Source organism: Brachyhypopomus gauderio, chromosome 4, assembly GCF_052324685.1.
Source record: "Brachyhypopomus gauderio isolate BG-103 chromosome 4, BGAUD_0.2, whole genome shotgun sequence".
Taxonomy (NCBI): domain Eukaryota; kingdom Metazoa; phylum Chordata; class Actinopteri; order Gymnotiformes; family Hypopomidae; genus Brachyhypopomus; species Brachyhypopomus gauderio.
Window position 1 is genome coordinate 11,086,175 of NC_135214.1, and position 7,675 is coordinate 11,093,849.

The window sequence follows — 7,675 nt, forward strand, 5'->3', positions numbered from 1 at the left end:
CTTACAGCTGCTAAGCCTTTTTAAACAATTAGACATCATGGTTAGCTAAAGTGCCATAGATAATAACATTTACCACTCAAAGCCAAAGAAACATACAAATGTGGATTTATTTACAAAATCGCTGGGCCCCGAGACACTGACGCATCGTGTATGACCCATATATATCAGATATATGACACAACATATATGAACGTCATGATGATTCCACATTTTCTGAATTGATTGGCATGTTGGACAGAGGCCAATAAATCTACAATAAAACCGCTTGAAATTGGAAAAGTTATTGGAAAACCTAAATATGTTAAACATGTTTATATATTTTTTTGTTTTTAATATATCGACCTGCCTTTCCCAACTAAAGACATTTATCATGCAAAGAACAAGCACTCCAGTTACCAAAGTACCACAAGAGGAAAATCACTCCTAGTACTCACTCACTCAAAAGTGCTTTCAGATGTTGCTTTCTGTGACCCGCCTGCGGTGTCCTGTTTTTATGGCTGTGTTGCATTGTACTAGTTTGGGTATTAGTGTGAATCATCTTTGTGTTATTTGTGATAAATTATTTTGTCATTTTCTGAACTGGTCAGGGACAGATGAAATGAGCCTTTTGGATATCTGGCTCACATACGGTGTTGCCTTCTGTTGATTAATGAGCACTATTTCTGTTAAATAACATAAATCTACAAAGAAATACAAAGGACTGTGCAGGTCTCTGTGGTTGAGGAAGCATATCTTGACGTGATCACTGTGTTTTCTAGAGAGCAGGTTAAGGTGGTGAATTGTAGGTGTCTTATGCTGCTGATAATGGGAACGCTAGACTATCGTGATGGTGCTAAATTCTGCAGGACTATTCAGGATCTTCCTGCAGGACTCTAGATCTTGAAGGTTGGAAGAATACTCTTGTAGAGTCTAACTTCCCAACAATTAGATCATATATCATTTAATAATCATGATCTGTCTCACAGTAAATTCTCTACGAACTATGAGAGGAGTCGTAAGTGCATTTTGGTTCATCTGTTCTCTGTGTCCCGTTGCCCCATTGCCACACGACATTCTCAGCCAGGCCCCCTTTCAATCATTAGCAGAATGTACAGCAGGGCCTAATAGCCAGAAATCACTCTACATAGTCCTACAGGAAATTGTCCTTTGTGAAAATTTGCCTTGTACTCCCACATAAAACAACACATGGTAATCATTTCCGGTGATGAATGTGTCCTGCATCCTATTAATCTCCTGGATCTGGTTCTAAATCATCCAGTGGACAGCTATCTGTATAAGAGAGGGTCACAGGCACCTGTCTCACAGGACAGCTGTCTTGGAGGACACCTGTTTCACAGGACAGCTGTCTCAGAGGACACCTGTCTCACAGGACAGTTGTCTTGGAGGACACTTGTCTCACAGGACACCTATCTCAAAGTCTTCAGACAGCTGAAGTCTCAGATGCCTCTCACATATGTGTCATACACAATGCATTATTGTCTCAGGGCCCAGCGATTTTGTAAATAAATCCACATTCATATGTTTCTTTGGCTTTGAGTGGTAAATGTTATTATCTATGGCACTTTAGCTAACCATGACATCTAATTGTTTTAAAAAAAGTTACAGCAGAACATTGTTCTATGGTAGAGAGAAAGAGGACAGGTTGGCATCAAGCAGGGGAGAAGAGTGGAAGAGCTTCATCAGCCAGCTGGACAATTACCAGAGTCAGAGAAGGAGTCAGAGAAGGAGTCTGGGCACAGATCAGAGAGCCTCCTCTGACTCCTGCACTGGTGTGGAGGCTCTGGTGTGGAGGAACACACGCTAGCGTGATGCTGGGCTGACTGTCTGTTAGGGAGCATTAGGGGTCAGCTCTCTGGACACAGATTACGTCCTGCATAGCATTAGCATAGCACACAAGACAACCACAGTAAACAATGAATAGATGAGCTAAATCACCACAATGTATTCTGTGGCAAATACAAACCCAACCTCAACTGTGATTATGTAAATACTTTATATTATGTAATCTAAAAGTAAAAATTAATTTAAAGCTAGGTTGTGTTCCCCACCTGCCCCACTGTCATGGTGAGGTTGTTCTCCACCTGCCCCACTGTCATGGTGAGGTTGTTCTCCATCTGCCCCACTGTCATGGTGAGGTTGTTCCTCACCTGCCCCACTGTCATGGTGAGGTTGTTCTCCATCTGCCCCACTGTCATGGTGAGGTTGTTCCTCACCTGCCCCACTGTCATGGTGAGGTTGTTCTCCATCTGCCCCACTGTCATGGTGAGGTTGTTCCCCATCTGCCCCACTGTCATGGTGAGGTTGTTCCTCACCTGCCCCACTGTCATGGTGAGGTTGTTCTCCATCTGCCCCACTGTCATGGTGAGGTTGTTCTCCATCTGCCCCACTGTCATGGTGAGGTTGTTCTCCACCTGCCCCACTGTCATGGTGAGGTTGTTCTCCACCTGCCCCACTGTCATGGTGAGGTTGTTCCCCATCTGCCCCACTGTCATGGTGAGGTTGTTCTCCATCTGCCCCACTGTCATGGTGAGGTTGTTCTCCACCTGCCCCACTGTCATGGTGAGGTTGTTCTCCATCTGCCCCACTGTCATGGTGAGGTTGTTCTCCACCTGCCCCACTGTCATGGTGAGGTTGTTCTCCACCTGCCCCACTGTCATGGTGAGGTTGTTCCTCACCTGCCCCACTGTCATGGTGAGGTTGTTCCTCACCTGCCCCACTGTCATGGTGAGGTTGTTCTCCATCTGCCCCACTGTCATGGTGAGGTTGTTCTCCATCTGCCCCACTGTCATGGTGAGGTTGTTCTCCATCTGCCCCACTGTCATGGTGAGGTTGTTCTCCATCTGCCCCACTGTCATGGTGAGGTTGTTCCTCACCTGCCCCACTGTCATGGTGAGGTTGTTCCTCACCTGCCCCACTGTCATGGTGAGGTTGTTCTCCACCTGCCCCACTGTCATGGTGAGGTTGTTCTCCATCTGCCCCACTGTCATGGTGAGGTTGTTCTCCACCTGCCCCACTGTCATGGTGAGGTTGTTCTCCACCTGCCCCACTGTCATGGTGAGGTTGTTCCTCACCTGCCCCACTGTCATGGTGAGGTTGTTCTCCATCTGATCTGTTCTCACAGTAGCTGGAACATACTGACTATTCCATCAAACGACTAGTAATATTAATTACATTGCAGTTATTTTTTAGTTAAACTAAGTAAGAAAATTACATAAGTAATTTTAAGTTAGTAAAATCAAACACATAAAGACCTAGAGGACATCTAGAAGAATATTCTAGAAACAGTGAAAAGTTCATTCTTCAGGTTTTGAGGAGATTATATATATGGTTATAATAAAGAGAACGAATTGTAATATGAAGGGAGGAGGAGAGGGGAAAGGGGGAGAGGAGGGGAGGGAGGAGGAGGGGGAGAGGAGGGGAGGGAGGAGGAGGGGGAGAGGAGGGGAGGGGAGGGGAGAGGAGGGGTGTCAGCTCTCAGAAGCACTTCAGTCACACTGATCACATACGGGAGCCGATGTATTCCACAGAGAGAGAGATTAAAGGGGAGAAAAGAAAACGAAGGAGGAACACAGAAAGAAGAGGTGAGAGAGAGAGAGAGCGAGAGAGAAAGGGAGAGAGCGAGAGGGAAAGGGGGAAAGACACGGAGAGAAAGGGAGCGCAGGAGAGAGAGAAAGAGAGGGAACGAGAGAGAGAGAGAGAGAGAGAGAGAGAGAGAGAGAGTGAGCGAGAGAGAGAGAGGAAGAGAGAGAGGGAGAGAGAGAGGGAGCGCGGGAGTGAAGGTGTAGGCATGTGTGTTTGGAAGGGGAGGAGTCTCCTGGGAGACAGCAGGGCTGGATAAATAGGACTCATCCCTCTTAGCCAATGAGTTTAAAGAGAGAAGCAGATGTCAGTGGAGTGTGAGGTCCCTCCTCCACGAGGCTGATCTCTCTCAGTGAGCAGGGCACACAGAGCAGAATGCAGAAGCATCCTCAGCGCATACAGCCGTTAACGCTGGTGTGCTTGTCTCCTCTGGCACTCTCTCTCCCACACACGCACACACACACACACGCTCGCACACACACACACACACGCACGTTCTCCGGGAGGTCGTAGAAGGACTGTGTGTTCGCAGAGGTAAGCACCTAGCTGTTTATCTTCCTTGTTTAGACTGTAAGCTGTTTGGTACCAGAGATTTCCTGATGTGTTTAGTTAGCTTTCGATATTTTAGTCACCAGCTTCTGGGCGTGTGTGTGTGAGAACAGAAGTGACAGAGCAGAAAGTGGTGGAAACAGACAGAGGCAAGCCAAGTTTGTTCTGACCCGGGAGCATCCTGACACTCTGGGAGAAGAGCAGAGAAGATGCCTTGAGACTGAGATCAGTGTAACTTTTAGATGTGTGTGGAGGAAAGGAGAGAGGAGGAGAGGCAGAGAGGAGAGGAGAGAGTGGGAGAGGTGGAGAGGAGAGAGGAGGAGAGGCAGAGAGGAGAGGAGAGAGTGGGAGAGGTGGAGAGGAGAGAGGAGGGGAGCTGTTGTTTCTGAATGCATGAATTATAAATGCCGAAGGGCTCTAAATGAGTGAAGCCACTTTGCATGGCTCCAGTACGGAGCTGCGACCCAGCAGGTGGGGAATTGGTTTCCACTGATCTGGAGTTGATGCCTAAATGCCTTTCAACTGCATCTGAAGTCAGGATAGATCAGGATGAGTCTAATACTCAAAGCTCTCTGTGCATGCAGACCAAAGGGCTGTTTCTGCTTTGCCCAGAACATAATAAACATCAGAGAGACTCTGACTCCATCCTAACCTGCAGCTTGCAGTTCTTTTGTTCTGGCCAAATAATGGAAGGTAGGCTCTGGCTTATCAATGCCTGTGTGTGTGTGTGTGTGTGTGTGTGTGTGTGTGTGTGTGTGTGTGTGTGTGTGTGTGTGTGTGTGTGTGTGTGTGTGTGTGTGTGTGTGTGTGTGTGTGTGTGTGATTAGTAATTCTACATGGGTCAGTACTGAAATAGTACTGAATTACTACTGAATTAGATTTGTGGAGTGGGTAAACTGTCGCCTGTGGTGTTCACGAGATGCTGAAGAAAGTGGAGCGTGAGCATCGTGCCACTTGTTTTGGTGTTTTGGTTGATCCACATCTGCATCTACATCATCCTGTCTAATGGCGGAGTGGTCTCCCAGGGACTGGATGACTCCTGGATCTCTCAGTTGGTCTACTGCACTGTGTGTTCACCTCACTGTAGCATTTTCTCCCTGAAGTTCGTGTGTGTGTGTGTGTGTGTATTTGGCTCAAGAGCCAAGCAAAATCACTGCATAAATAACTCCATAACTCCACTGGATGAACTCCGTAACTCCACTGTATAAACTCCATAACTCTCCCCAGGACTTCAGCGGATTAGGTTGATTTGGGTTTATCGATCTCCTGAATGTCTGTAGGTCTAGATCCCAGCTGTTTTCTCTTCTGTGGATGTGGGGTGTGTGTGTTTGGTGTTTGTGTATGGGTGTGCATGGGGGGTGTGTGTCGGGTGTTTGTGGTGTGTGTGTGTGGGTGTGGCCATGATTAATGAGTAACATGCTCCTTCGTTTCACTCCTACAGCCTCATTACAGACACAGCACACAGTTTCTCTCTGGTGTGAGACTTCCTCCTCTGCCAGTCAAGCCCTCCATAGCTTCACTCCAAACTGGGTATACTGGTATTATCTTGAGAAAGCAGTGTGGAAACAACCTGGGTGTCAGTACAGATGGGAAACTTTCCCCAAACTGCTTTACAGAATACAATAGAAATGATTAGTATTGTGTGTGTGTGTGTGTGTGTGTGTGTGTGTGTGTGTGTGTGTGTGTGTGTGTGTGTGTGTGTGTGTGTGTGTGTGTTCATGTGTGCGAGTGTGTATATGTGTGTGTGTGTGTGTGTGTGTTCATATGTGCATGTTTGTGCGTGTGATCATGTGTGTTTGTATGCGTGTGAGTGTATATATTCATGTGTATGCGTTTGTGGGTGCATGTGTTCGTGTGTGTGTGTGTGTGTGTTTGGTGAGAGGGGTTTGGGTCTCACTTCAAGGCTGTTGTGGATGTAACAGGACACAGTCCTGCTATTGACATGAGTAATAACTGCCATGTTCAGTAGTCAGGACTCTTTATTAAAACCACCTTCAAACAAAAACATGCAGGACCTGGAAGCGTCTGATGGAGATACTGCTACAGTCTGTGTGTCTGATCATTCTGATCCACATATCTGCTGGAAGCGTCTGATGGAGACGCTGCTACAGTCTGTGTGTCTGATCATTCTGATCCACGTATCTGCTGGAAGCGTCTGATGGAGACGCTGCTACAGTCTGTGTGTCTGATCATTCTGATCCACGTATCTGCTGGAAGCGTCTGATGGAGACGCTGCTACAGTCTGTGTGTCTGATCATTCTGATCCACGTATCTGCTGGAAGCGTCTGATGGAGACGCTGCTACAGTCTGTGTGTCTGATCATTCTGATCCACGTATCTGCTGGAAGCGTCTGATGGAGACGCTGCTACAGTCTGTGTGTCTGATCATTCTGATCCACGTATCTGCTGGAAGCGTCTGATGGAGACGCTGCTACAGTCTGTGTGTCTGATCATTTTGATCCACGTATCTGCTGGAAGCGTCTGATGGAGACGCTGCTACAGTCTGTGTGTCTGATCATTCTGATCCACGTATCTGCTGGAAGCGTCTGATGGAGACGCTGCTACAGTCTGTGTGTCTGATCATTCTGATCCACGTATCTGCTGGAAGCGTCTGATGGAGACGCTGCTACAGTCTGTGTATCTGATCATTCTGATCCACGTATCTGCTGGAAGCGTCTGATGGAGACGCTGCTACAGTCAGTGTGTCTGATCATTCTGATCCACGTATCTGCTGGAAGCGTCTGATGGAGATGCTGCTACAGTCAATGTGTCTGATCATTCTGTTCCACGTATCTGCTGGAAGCGTCTGATGGAGACGCTGCTACAGTCAGTGTGTCTGATCATTCTGATCCACGTATCTGCTGGAAGCATCTGATGGAGACGCTGCTACAGTCTGTGTGTCTGATCATTCTGTTCCACGTATCTGCTGGAAGCGTCTGATGGAGACGCTGCTACAGTCAGTGTGTCTGATCATTCTGATCCACGTATCTGCTGGAAGCATCTGATGGAGACGCTGCTACAGTCTGTGTGTCTGATCATTCTGATCCACGTATCTGCAGCTGTTGTTCAACTTCATTCAACGCGTGACACAATGAGATCAGAAAATGTGCAGTGAAGCAATCCCTGTTAACTGGAACAAATAATAGAACATCGTTTTACACAAATGTCAATCATGCAAATAAATAAAAAGGATAAATGAAGTCATCCTTCATCAAAAAAAAACTTCAATCCCTTGTTGATAGAGGTAGTAAAAACTCAGTCTGTTGTGCATGAAAGAGAACATCTCCTGCTAATTTGTCTGTTATTGAGATGTATGGAGGTTTCAGGCAGACGCGGCACACCGAGTTTCTCTGTGAGGCAGGAAGGGGTCAGAGTGCTTCTTCCCCCGCAACTCTGGAGCATGGTGGAGTGATCTAGGCACACGCAGCATTCGATTCCTCTCTCTCTCTCTCTCTCTCTCTCTCTCTCTCTCTCTCTCTCTCTCTCTCTTACCCTCTCTCTCTTTCTCTTCCTCTCTCTCTCTCTCTCTTACCCTCTCTCTCTCTTTC

General features: G+C 47.0%; 1 protein-coding gene across 1 annotated transcript in view; it reads left to right on the forward strand.

The window, feature by feature from the left end:
* Positions 1–3,831: 3,831 nt before the first annotated feature.
* thsd7ba (thrombospondin, type I, domain containing 7Ba) overlaps positions 3,832–7,675 on the forward strand; it is a 138,071-nt gene continuing 134,227 nt past the window's right edge. Inside the window, 1 exon segment of the mRNA XM_077001151.1 lies at positions 3,832–4,113. The gene's annotated coding sequence lies outside the window, so the exon portion shown is untranslated.